Source organism: Triturus cristatus, chromosome 8 (assembly GCF_964204655.1).
Source record: "Triturus cristatus chromosome 8, aTriCri1.1, whole genome shotgun sequence".
Taxonomy (NCBI): domain Eukaryota; kingdom Metazoa; phylum Chordata; class Amphibia; order Caudata; family Salamandridae; genus Triturus; species Triturus cristatus.
The window spans coordinates 437,617,790-437,631,337 of record NC_140591.1 but is presented as its reverse complement, the minus strand read 5'-3'; the positions used below and the strand labels follow the sequence as shown (position 1 = coordinate 437,631,337).

Below are 13,548 nucleotides of genomic sequence, written 5' to 3'. Positions count from 1 at the left end.
GGTCTGGGAATACTTTGGACAGACCCAGCCAACAACCCCTTTCCATCCAAAAAACATTTTAAAGGTCTTTATTGGTCAATGATATCCCAAAAACACATCTCCTCAGTTCCCATTGAGTCATTGTCTGGCAGGTTTTTTTAACATAAAATAGTCCCTGTTTTAGAACATTATTGGGACATTATTACTAGGCCTAGAGATAGGAAACTCTACCACCAATTCAGGGTCGGTTCCCTACCTACCAAATCATTTACAAAAAAATAGAAGGGTGGGTCTCGCGACACCTGTAGTTGCTGTTCTGATTGTGTTGACTCAGTTGGGCATATATTCTTCGCTTGCCCGGCATATGCTGCCCCTAGGGCCAAATGGCTTAAACCTATATGTCGCAATATGGGAACTCGACAGGGTTTTGTTGCCCTAAACATCTTGCGATTTGATACTAGTGAAAGCGTTGTAATCGCAGTGGCCAAATTTCTAGGTTGGGTCTGGATCATTAGAAACAGGAGCCAATTAATTACCTGAGTGATGCAATTGTTATCTTCATTTTTGTGTTTTATTGTTCACGCTTTTTTTAAACATTCTTTTTAATTGTATTTACTTCTTGGCTGTAAAATGTCTTTTATGATGAAATTTTATCGAAATAAAGACTAATGGAAATGAAAAGTACAGTTTGCTGAGCTCAAAAAAAAGTCCCCAGAGTGTCACGCCGCCAGTGCAACATTCCAGTCCCCGCGTGCACATCTTCTGTCCATCCTCGTGCACGCTTTGAATCCGTATCGATTCCAAAAGGCCTTCGCATGGCGAGGGCAGCGCATGCGCGCTGCTAATGCCAGGCTTGACCTAAAAAAGATTTGCCCTGGATTAAGAACAATTTCATGGCAAGAATAAAACTCGAAAGAAAAGAAAGGGAACTGCAAAAATATTTTGTGAGGGTGTATATCCCCTTGAAAACAGCCCTAAGTACGGAGCCCTATCTGAGGGTGGTGTCCTCACTCCATCATCGTTTTTTATTAACGCGTTTTAGACTAAATCGCATGCTTTGGCTTTTAGCAGAGCCTGAGGGCCACCACAATGTGGAAAGTCAAGTGCCGTGTTTGTGTGACATTTTTTCAATGCAGGACACGGCCCATTTTATCTTTTTTTGTGACCTTTATAGCACCCTGAGGCAGCACTATATTTTACCATTACTCTGAGGCAAACCCGCCCTGATTTAATTGCAGATGTTGCAGTCCCCTTTAGTTTATTTTAGTGTGGCCTGGTTTGTGTTAGAAGCATTAAGGTTGAGAAGAAAACGCTTGCTCCTCCGAGGGCTGAGATTCCCTGGCTGTTTCAATGTGTAATTGGAGACAAAGTTAAGTTGAATATTAGTGTTTAACCTTGGGTACCCTACCGAAGAGTACTTCTTTACGGCAGCAGTGCCCAATAAACGTTATTATAATGCAACTTGGTGGAGCGCCTGGGGACTTTGCTATTGTTTTTTGGACAATATTATTTATTTTTAGAAAGTCTTTTATGATGGATGTTTTATATGGCCATATATTTTATAGTCAAGCTATATAATGGTTAATCATGTTTTTTATTGTAAAGTTGGTGCTTTTTGCTGTTATTTATTTATTTTTTTTAACACATTTTTATTGATTTTCCTTACATCCAAAGAGACAATAAAACATGGAAAGGAACAAGGGGTTTAGTTACATACCCCAGATAGTTATCCGATACCTAGTTTCAAGCAGATTTTTTAAGGCACAGTTATGGCGTCACAAGGTGTTCATACCAAATTTCGGGCAAGCGTACACTTATTCTCAAATGATTTGTATTATTTGTACTTAATTGGAGACAGAATCCAGGAGGGTCAGCAGAATATAAGATCAAGACCCAAGTGGGGATAGTCACAGGCCCCAATCAGGAATCAGAAAAACATAGCATATTAGGGTAATGAAAACAAATTATCACCCCGTATACTGTCCAAACCCACAGCCCAGGCAAGTCCATGAGTGAGTTCTTTGCAATAGTCCGCCCTCCCCCCTCCCACCCCACCTCCCTGGGCATGTCACTTAAGTGCTGACTACACAGGATCAGGAAAGCTATAGCCGCGACAGGGCGACTCATTGGAATGAGGGGATATTGAGTAAAAACAGATATATAGGGCAGGTACCACTACGGAACCTGAGGAACCAAAACAGGGTGGGTGCCAAGCGTATCATGCGCTACACTATAGTTGCCATCGGGTCGTTCACAGGTGCATCTTCCTCATCGCTCTCAGGGGACTTAAGCGCTATCACTAGCCCTTCCCAGGCTCTCGCCCTTTCCATCGCCTTTTCACTCCATGTGCGGTTTGTAATCTGTAACCTAATCACTCTCTCGCATTCGGCCCATTTCAGTAGGTCTGCTTTCCACTTAATGGCACTAGGGGCCCGCTGCTCTTTCTTATGAGTGGTGATGGTTCTCTTGGCTAGTAGGAAGCCCAAATCTATACATTTACTAGTGATTTTGTTATTTGAAGTATGAGGAAACCAGTGTAGAATACATTGAGCCATGGATGGGTCTAGGTCCCTGTCGGTAATGTCTGACAGTAAAGCTGTCACTTCCTCCCAATAACTATCTAGGACCGGGAAGTCCCACAGCATATGTTTAAAATCTGCATTGTCTGCCCTACATCTCGGGCAAGTCTCGGGCTGGGTCGGAAAATATGCATGCAGTTTCACTGGGGTACGGTATGCTCTGTGTAGAATATGGAAGTGTATTAACTGGAACCTCACATTCCTTGTGCTTTTCCAGGCTCTCTCAACCAGTTCGTCCCATGCCTTTTCCGGGATGGCCATCCCTATGTCCGTTTCCCACTTAAGCTTTAGAGCAGATAGGAGGGGGTAAGGATTTCAGTGTCATGCGTCTGTTGAGATATGTCACCGCTTTGAACGTGCCTGCCGCCATCACCACATATTGGCTCCCCATATAAGTTGGCGGTTCCGTCAATCCTTCTCCCCAATGTTTCCTAATGGCTGTCGTGTGGGCCGTATACTGTAAGAAGTTGCCCCCAGGCAAGTCATAACGGCCTGCAGTTCATCGAACCGGAGCAGGGCTCCTCCCTCGTAAAGGTCTCCCATAGTGGTTAACCCTCGCTGTGCCCAATTCTCCAATTTCTGCAAAGTGCCTCCGTGTGGTAGAGCTCTAGACATCTGAAATGGTATCTCTGGGGCATGGGGCACTTGATCGAAGCCCTCCGCAGATACCTGTTCCAGCATTTCCGTGCTGTGGCAAATTCTAGGGTTAGGGGCATAGGACCAATCGGGAGTAACAGTACTATATGGGACAGCACCATCAGAGGCCCAAAAACAAACCAACCCCGGCTCCTCCCCCCCTCTAGCGGCCCTCGCTACCCATTGTGTGAGCCATTGGAATTGGGCTGCTAAATAATAAGTTTCATAGTCTGGGACCGCTAGACCCCCCTCCGCCTGAGGGCGCAGAAGTGTACTGAGGGCTACCCTGCACCTGCCCTTGCCCCACAGGAAAGCAGTAATCATTGTACGGAGTTGTTTAAAATAAGAAGCCGGAACCCAGATCGGGAGGGTCCCGAAGAGATACAGGAGCCGTGGGAGGGTCACCATTTTGAGTAGTGCCACTCGCCCTGCGATAGATAGGGGCAGGGAACCCGAGAATTCACAGTTGGCCCTAGTCCCTCTGATGGCCTTCCCTATGTTGCCTTCAAGAATATCCTCTTGGTCATGGTAAATAAGGATGCCCAGATAGGGTAAGCATCTGTCTTCCCAGTTCACGCCCTCCGTGTATTTTGGGCCCAGTCTATTCCCACGCGCCGGGAACAGGTATGATTTTGACCAATTCACTTTTAGTCCTGCCACTCTGCTGAGATCGTAAAGCAGCTTCTTCACCCCCTATACGGCCTCTCCCGAATCAGCAAGGAAAAGGAGGAGCTCATCTGCATAAAGTGCTATATGATGCACCTGTCCGTGAACATCAAGTCTCCGGTACGCTCGCCCCATTCTAGCATGCCCCGCCAAGGGTTCCACCGCCAGTGCAAACAACAGTGGGGAGAGGGGACACCCCTGGCGTGTACCCCGTCCCACCTTGCATGCCTCCGAGACTACTCATCCCATTCTGACCCTAGCGGTGGAATCAGCGTACAGAAGAGCTGTCCACTTCACAAACTCGGGACCAAGCCCCATTGTTCTCATTACATGGAAAAGGAACGCCCATTCTAAACTGTCAAAGGCTTTTTCCATGTCTACCGTGAATATCGCAGCAGTGTCAACATTGTAGGAATCACCTTCCAAAACATGCAAGAGTCTTCTGACATTTAGGGCCGTGTTCCTGTTAGGGATGAACCCGGACTGGTCAGCATGGATGAGGGTGGGTATGTGGGGGAGCAGTCGGGAGGCTAGGATCTTGCTTAGTATTTTATAATCGAAGTTAAGCATGGATAAGGGGCGATAAAAAGTTCTGTCCCATGCCTGCTTGTCCGGTTATAGGAGGGGGATTATGATCACCTCTCTAGTGGAGACCGGCAATTTGCCAAGCTTCTTGGCATCATTGTATAATCGGGCGAGGTGGGGAGCCAGGAGATCAATGTAGGTGAGGTAAAATTCTACCGGGAGGCCATCAGTGCCTGAGGTTTTGTTACGGGCCATACTTTTGATGGCTCTGCGCACCTCTCGAATTTCGATTTTGCAACCCAGTAAAGTTACCGCATCTTCATCGAGCGTCGGCAGGTCCACCTCTCGCGTGAACTCCCGCAACTCAGCATCAGATGGGGCCAATCGGCTTCGGTATAGCTCAGTGTAGTAGTCAAAGAATATATTGTTGATTCCCTGTTGATCATGCCTAGCAATACCCCCCTGATCCCTGAGTTACTGTATAGTTGACCCTCGTCTAGATGGATTTGCCAGCCAAACCAGGAGGGCTCCTGACTTATCTCTTTCCGAGTGTGCCCTTGTAATATAAGTCTTTAAATCGAAACAGCGCAAGCACTCCACATGCGTGGCCACTGCCTCTCTCGCTTCTAGCATCTTTCTGTGCTTGTCCGGGTTACCAGGTCTTTCCTTCTCCAGGGTACGCAGACGATCGTCATCCCGCTGAATATCCCAGAGGAGGACCTTCCTAACTCTGACTAATTCGGATATGCACCACCCTCTGAGCACTACTTTGCAGGCATCCCATTCCACATTCGTGGATGTAGCTGTGCCCTCGTTGGTCTGAAAGTATTCTGTGATGGCTGAGCCAATAGTGGTACGGAAGACCTGATCCTCTAGGGCCTCCGGGCGCAATCGCCAGGTGGGAATTGTGGGTCGTGTACACGACCAGTGCAACCGTGCCATGAGAGGATTGTGGTCGGAGAGTGTCCTAGTGAGGTACTCACTACTGCTAACCCCCCATGGACATCAGGTAAGCATAAGATGGCATCCAATCGAACATGTAAGTCATGAAGGGCAGAAAAAAGGAGTAATCCCGGTCTAATGGGTGTCCCGCCCGCCAGGTATCGATCAAGCCCCATTTCTGTTGCCAGTTACGACGTGATTCTGTGTGCAGGTGCATTAGGGAGTGGTGGGTGGGAGCGGTCTAGGGTAACAATAGTGGTGCAGTTGAAGTCACCCCCTAGTAGCAGTGACCCTGTGAGTATATTCGCAAATCTTCGTGATAATAAGGAGAAGAAGGCCGGTTGGTCCACATTAGGCACGTATATGCTAACCAGGGTAAGGTCCCTACCGTCTAGTTTCCCTGTCACTATCACAAATCTGCCCTCCGGATCTATCACCTATGATGTGCATTGAAAGTGGTCCCCCGCTCGTACCCATATCAATACCACTCTTGCGTATGCAGAGTACGTAGTATGGTAAACCTGACCCCTCCAGCGGCGCTGTAGCGCCTTCCCTTCTGCTGCCAGGAGATGAGTTTCTTGTAGGATTGCTATCTGAATGCCTCTGCGAATCAGGTAGGAGTGTATCTTGTGGCGCCTAACCATAGAGTGCATACCCCTCACATTCCACGAAAGACACGCCAAGCCTAATGGGGATCCCACTGCTGCTCGCTGCTCATGTAGTCCTTAAAAAGGTCCCCCCGTGACACGCCCAGGTCCCCATAAAATACCCCAACTAGTGAAACAACTCCAACTCCCCCTCCCCAGGACAGGTAGCCAACAAAGTGTCCCCATCCAAACTGCGTTAACACCTATCATCGCCAAGTGACAAAGGTAGGGGCGGCCTCCCACTAAGAACCCCGCAATACATCTTGTAGTGCCGCCTCCCCGCTAAGTGTTCCAATCAGTATGCCCCCGTTCAGCTGGATGTTACCTAAAGGTCCAGAGAGAGGGAAGCCACCAGTTCTGTCATTGCGTCGCAGGGATACCAGGTCACGGGAGGATCTTTGGGATAAGGGGCAAGCCACGCACCCTATACGAGGTCATCCGCCGTTTGGGGCGTAACCTCCACCATGTTGGCACTCAAGCTGTCAGTGTCGCTGCGGTCTGTTGAGGATTCTGATCGGCTAAGTCGACGTTCTCTCCCCCCAGGAGATGAGCTAGGACTGGTCCGACTGTGTGACATCACGGCTTGAAGCGCCTTCCAGCGTTCCAGACTGAGTTCCCTGGGCGAGGGAGCCCTGGAGCCCGGACCATGGCCAGTAGGGCTCTGCTGTGGGGTTCCCGAAATCCGAGGCAGGTCGATCTTGTGCACAACGGGTCTCTAACCAAGCCCAGGTTTCTTGTGGGGAATTGAAGAAGTGTACTCCCGCTGGGTCCGCTACTCTGAGCCAAGCGGGAAAAAGCATTGCGTAGGATAAGTTCATCTTGCGAAGTTTGGCATTGACGGCAGAAAATGCAGCCCTGTTCCGCTGCACTTCTCGTGTAAATTCTGGGAAGATCATGACAGTATTATTGTCTATGTGTAGCGTTCGTTTTTGACGAACACATTGTAGGATATGGTCTCTATCATGAAAGTGTAAAAGCCTAGCCACCACTGGTCGTGGAGGGGCTCCTGGTTTTGGCAGCCTAGCCGGCACTCTGTGGGCCCGCTCCAGGGCATAGAAGGGGGAGAGGCACTCTGTGGCCACTTCGGTTCGGAGCCAGTCCTCCAAGTACTTGACTATGTCGAACCCCTCTGTTTTTTCGGGTATCCCAATGACACGGATATTGTTCCGCCTTGATCTCCCCTCGCTGTCCTCGGCACGCAGCTCCAAAGTCTTCACCCTAGCTTCCAGGGTAGTGAGAGAGCGTCTCATGTCTCGTACTTCATCTGGCAGGCCATTAAGTTCTTTTTCGATGCATGACACCCTGTTTTTGAGCTTTTGGTGGTCATCTTTGAGCAAGTTGAGATCTGTGCCGATAGCATCCATCTTCTCCTCCAGTTCTTCTCTGAAAGCCGTTATTACTCGCATGATGTCTGCTAATGTGAGCTTTCAGGGGGACAATTCTCCACTAGTTTCAGATGTCTCCTCCTCCTCTTCAAATTGTGGTCCAGGGACGTCCACGTTAAGAACAGTGAAGCTCCTCTTCTTTTGAGGTCTCCCCATCTCGAGGCTGTGGTGTGCAGAGTCAGCGTCCGAGAGATTTCAGTGTCCCTTGGGGGTGGTGTGCCAGAGCACTTCCAATCGCGCAAGGTCCCCTCCGGGATATCGCCCTTCTTCAGTCCAGGAAGCCCCCGCCGACCTTGCCTCCAGTGAACTCACCACTATTGGCACTGTGAACCGGTATGTCCTGCCAAAACTGGGTACCACTCAGTAGTCCGCCAGTGTCGCAGGCATTCCCTGTACTGGGGTCCCTCAGCACTCTGCCGCCTCTCCCTCCAGTTGTGTTTCTGAAGTGCGTATTGTGAGAAAGTGTCATCTTTCTTGCATGGTATGCCCCCACGTTTTGCTGAATTGCTGAATGTACTTTGACTGAGTGTGCCCTGCACTCCTGCCAATCAGGTACCCAGGGCCTATGTTCCTTCCCTAAAAACCTAAAACCCAAATTGGCAAACCCTGGCCACATGTCAGCCCCTGTTAAATGGTACCCTAGGTACCCAGGGCCTTGTGACCAGGGAAGGCCTCTAAGGACTGCAGCACTCATTGTGCCACCCTTAGAGGCCCTGTACCCTAACACACACACACTGCCCTTGCAGGCTGAGTGTCTGGGTACAGGACAAAACAAAGAGTCGACATGGCACACATCCCTGTGTGCCATGCCCACCACCTACACTGCCCTGGCATACATCAGCCACCCCTCTAGCTGGGTGCCCTATGCCAGTGGTGTGGGCACAGGAGCAGGAGCCCTGTGCCCCTACAGTACCCAGGTCCATTCCTGGGCACTGTAAGTGCAGTGCTGCCATTTAAGAGTACATGGTGCTGAGAGCTCGTCAAACACGAACTCCACAGCACCATAATGGCAACACGGAAGACTAAGAAGTTTGGTATCAAACTTCTCAGCACATTAAACCCGCACTGATGCCAGTGTGGGATTTAATGTACCAAGCACCCCAGAGGGCATCTTAGAGATGCCCCCTGAAACCTAACCTACAATCCACGTCTGGTCTGAGAGGCTGCCTAGGCTGCCACACAGCAGACATGTTGCTGGACCCCTGGGTAGGAGAGCCCCTGCTCTCCTGAGCCTGCAACAATTCACATCCTGGGCAAGGTGCTAGATCTCCTCCCCCAGGATGGGCAGGGGGGGACTTCAAAGGCACGCCGCCTCTGTGAGCTTCCCCAGGCCACTGCAACCCCCCACTCTGGCTGGAAGCTTGGCCGGAAACCCCAAATAAGGACAGGGGATGTGCCAGCCTGCCAACCCCACCCCTCAGGTGGGGGAGGCGAGGTGAAGCACATCTCGGGCTCTCGCCATCTTGAAGATGGGGAGCCCTGCCCAATCAGGACTAGGCTACTGCTCCCCTCCCACAGGAGAGAGGCAGGATAGGGGGTGTACCCACCCCAGGACAGGGACCCATTGGTCCCTGCCCTTCACCTACCTGTAACGCCCCTAAATCTAGTATTTAGCGGCACCCTGAACCTTCCTTCCCAAGATTCCAGATTCTGAATACAAAGAAGAGCAAGAAGAAAGAAGACCTGCCCTGCAGCTGCTAAAAAGAGGAAGACACCAACTGCTTTGGCCCCAGCCCTACCGGCCTGTCGACCCTCGAACCTGCTCCTGCTCCAACCCGGCATCTCTTGTGGCCAGCAACCTCACAAACACCGGAGGAACTGGCTACCTTTTGGCTCTAAGCCCCTGGGATTCCCATGAGTAGAGGCTCTACTCAAAATCTGCTTCTAATCTCTGGCATCAGCCCGGAACCGCGAACCCTTCACACTCTGCACCCGCCAAGCCTGGCCTGTGCCAGAGTGAACAAAGCCCACGAGCACGACCCCACGGCGACTGTGACCCCGAGTCCAGTACCCAAGGACTTTCCTTGACGCTCCTGACGATGCCTGCAGCCTCAGAACCAGGTGCCCCCCCAACCGCGATCAACAGAGGGTAAGATTTCCCAACACCAAAAGGCAACCCTGCACCCGGCGCCCCGCAGCCCCCTGTGCCCAACTCCGGGGTACCTACCTATCCTCCAACTACCCAACTTACCTCTCGATGTGGTGGTGGCACCTGAAGAATCTTCGTCCCCGAGCTTGCAGTCTTTTTCTAAACCAGAGCTTTCCCATTGAAATCAATTGAGCGCCCTGCACCCAGTCGTCCGAGTGGCCCTGGCAGTGTAACCTCTGCACCTAGCTACTTCCCCATTTGCCCTGAGCAAGTGACCAGGAGCCCAGCTCCCACAGCCGCGTGGCCTGCTAGTCAGCGGCCACCAACCAAGGCCCCCCTGCCTCCCATAGCATAACATTGGGCCTAACTCTCTATGCACCCGGCTGCCCCTGTGCCGCTGAGGGTGTAACAACTGTACCTACCTGACCCTGGGAGACCCCTGAGTCTATGCCCAGAACTTTAACTCTGCCAGTCGAGTACTTACCTTAAAGCCGATAACTCAATTTTCTCCATAGGGTAACATTGACTGTTTTTTCCTGAAATTTCCTCTAAGTGTGGACTTTTCAAAACTTAAAAAATTCACCAAAAATCAACCGAGTAATGAAAACGAAAATACTCACCTGCTATTAGGTGAGCTCCCAGTGCTGGACCTTGGTACCCAGCACTGACTCTGAAAAATATTGACAACCGTACTTACCAGTAACCCAATTTTCTTCCATTGGAAACCATTGACTCTTTTTCTGTGAAATTTCTTCTAAGTGTCGATTTCTGCAAACTTTAAATATTCTTTAAAAATCATATAAATTGTGAAAACGTAATTACTTACCTGTTTTGGATAAAGGTCCCAGTACTGAGTCTAGGCACCCAGTACTGGATTACAAAAGTAACAAGAACATACTATACCTGCAACTTGAATTTTCTTCCATAGGGAATCATTGACTGTTTTCTATCAAATATTTTCTAAGTGTCAACTTTTAAAATAGCAAAATATTGTCTAAAAATCATAACAGTAACTAAGTCGACTTTTATCACTTGTTTCTAAGTACTGTCCCAGGACTGAATCTCGGATCCAGCCCTGGAATCTCAAAAGTAATCCTAAAAGTAATCTATTGCAAATAACTTGAAACTTCCATTGAACTCAATGCATTATTGTGTTTCAAATTGTGGTGCCTATTGCAACCACTTGTAACTTTCTACAAAAGCCAATTGCATATTGAAAAAGTATTTATATAAAGCATCTCATTCTGAGAAAATATATTTTAATACCTATTTTTGGTTCTAAAATAAAACAAGCAGATATTTGTTTATATATAAACCATTGGCCTAGAGTTCAGTTATTGAGTGTATGAGACCATTTGCTGACTGAGTGTGTGCAACAAATGCTTTACACTGTCCTCTGATACTGCCTTACTGCTCGACCAAGCTACCACTTTAGAGAGTAAGGTTATATCTAACTTTAGCCTTTGCCAAACCTCTGGGGACTGTGGACTCTGTACACCCTGTACCTATTTGGGAACAGTATATACAGAGCCACTTTCTCACACGTATCAGATCCAGTAAACTGCTCAAGCGTTCACCCCTGTATTGGTACCACCTGGTCTCTTCTCGTCTCCAATGAGCCTCTCAGGGAGCAAGCGAGACGTCTCCTGACGTTTGGTGTCACGGACGGTATATAGGCGCTATATCCTGGGGGCCCCATCACAGTATCGCTAGCAATGGTTTCTCTTCGCTCTTGGCGGGGATCTGGGTCAAGGAGCGCCTCTGCACCTCCAGCTTCTTCCGCCGCCTGTAAAAGCAAATGTCGGAGAGAGCCGCCCCCCTATACGCCTCGTCTCTTCCACTACTGTGGCTACTCACGCGGTCGCTTGAAACAGCAAATGCTCGGCAATGTAGGAATTGCGGCAGGGCCCAGTAAGCCGGGGGGCGCAGTGGAAGTTTGGCGACCTTTCAAGCAGGGTCCCGTGAGGCCTTTCCCACCGGTAGCACCATGGCCTCTAGTCTCTTCAGCGCGTCTCCGCTGTGCCTCACATCCGCCTAGATGTGGTGGCGACAAGGGGGACGATGGCAGGTCTCCTTCAGGCAGGTCACCACTAGCGGCACACACCAGCTCAGCGTTCACTCCCCGTAGCCGCCATTTTGTGTCTCTGCTCAGCGGAGGACATGGGGCCAGCCCCGCAGATGAATGTGGGTCTTGAGAGCACCTCCAATTCCTCTCACATGCTGTATGCACCATATAGCCGAGGGAGACAGCTGCAGTGTAAGGCTGCCATTCTTGCACCGCGTTAGTCCGCTATGCGGGCAATTTCGCCAACCGAACCCTTCCAGCAGCCATCTTGCAATCCGGAATGGAGCCGATCCGGGGATCTTGTCGCAGGCCAGTCAGCTCCAGCAGGAACGTCTCTCTCCTCCTCCAGTTATCGAGGAGCACGCCCTCGTCAGTCCAGCGGACCGGACAAGGCCCTCAGTGCCGAGGCGCCAGGTCGCTCCGGAGTATCGGGATCGAAGCTGGAGTTAGACCGCGGCCGTCATCTACGGTCAGGCCCTCCGAGAGCGGTGTCGACAGTTCACCCCCGGGGGTGGCTGCAACTCCTGGGTAAACCACTGCTGAGTCTAGTCCTCACATTCTTAAGGGCTGCTGCGCAGTGTGCGGCTCTCCACCACGTGTCAGGGGGTAAGGATAGATGAAAGCGGGTAGACGGCGGACGGAGCTCCTCCACTCGCATCCTTCTCCCTCGGCATCAAAGACCAATGAATGCTTTTTGCTGTTATTGATGAATTGCATTTTATCTTTTCTATTCATTGCACCTTATGGAAGTAATGTTTGTTTGGCTTGTATGCTTTTATGGATTATTGCCTAATCAGAATAAAGTCTTATCAAAGATGAAAGGCCTCCTAAGTCATGTTGACAGTCAACATGGGTGATTTTATTAATTTTAAGAATTAGTGAGTTAATGACAGATTGGGAAAGTGTGTCAAGCTAGGATTAAGGGATGCACCAGGCGCGGCTAGCACAGGTAAGAGCATTGGGGCGGGGGACGGGAGGTGACAGACAACGGGATCTGTAAAATTGAATGAAACAATTAATAAAACCGCCTCCATCATCCCTTACTATATAGAGTAACACATAAGGAAGAGGTGTTCAGTGGTGCTCTGAATGCACCCCACCATCATGCATGTTTCAGGCTTACCTCTCTACCCTTCCTCAGGGTTTCACAGGTGCAAGGAGTGTTACTGGACCTTACAGGCTACTTCAAAAAGCCCTTACTTAATTCAAAAAACATTTGTCATTCCATTCACACATTGTCTTCGGAGTACTTATTCGCCAAATAAAATGCCTAGCAAGCAGCCTAGAAAATAAACACTATGTCATTAATACATACATTTAATCTCAATTACCCTTCTCTAATTATCTAACATGAGACGGTAATATACAGCAGTCCTGCTGCTCCCTCTGTATGAAGGTTTCTTGCCTGACATCCACGTGCAAATAGTGAACTCTCAACTGTGCTTTCAAGACTCACGACCTGGACTACTCACCCACAAGCCATTTGGGAGGCGCAGCTCATGGAATGTATGTTCTTTTATGTAATGTAAATAATTGCATTTATATAGCGCTTACTACCCTGACGAGGCATTAAAGCGCTTTTTCGGTGACACGCAACTCCGGAACCCAAAGGGCATTAGTGGTGAATTAGTATAGGGAGATATGAAATGAATTTGAGCGGTGGACATGTGAGTTTGTTATTTGGATTGAAAAAGGATAGCGGAGGGATAGAAGAGGGAAGGGTTGCATTTATATTGCGCTTGCTACCCCTGCTGAGGTGTCGAAGCACTTTTCTGCGGGTTGCACGCTACTCTGGAACCTTAACAGCATTAGTGGGGAATTAGTACAGGGAAATGTTAAATTAATTTGAGCAGTGGACAAGTTAGTCTGCTAGTTGGATTGAAAAGGATGGTGAGGAATAGAAGAGGGAAGGGTGTTTTTTTAGAACTCATAGCAGTAGTGCGGTTCCGTAGGATGTACCTTCCATCTGTACCCTCTGATCATGACAACTGAGGAACATACCACTCTGTTCTACTCTATTTACAGTATTAACTAC

General features: G+C 49.4%; 1 protein-coding gene across 1 annotated transcript in view; it reads left to right on the top strand.

Annotated features, from left to right (window-relative positions):
• LCP1 (lymphocyte cytosolic protein 1) overlaps window positions 1-13,548 on the top strand; it is a 228,884-nt gene that overhangs the window by 109,977 nt on the left and 105,359 nt on the right. The window lies entirely within an intron of this gene.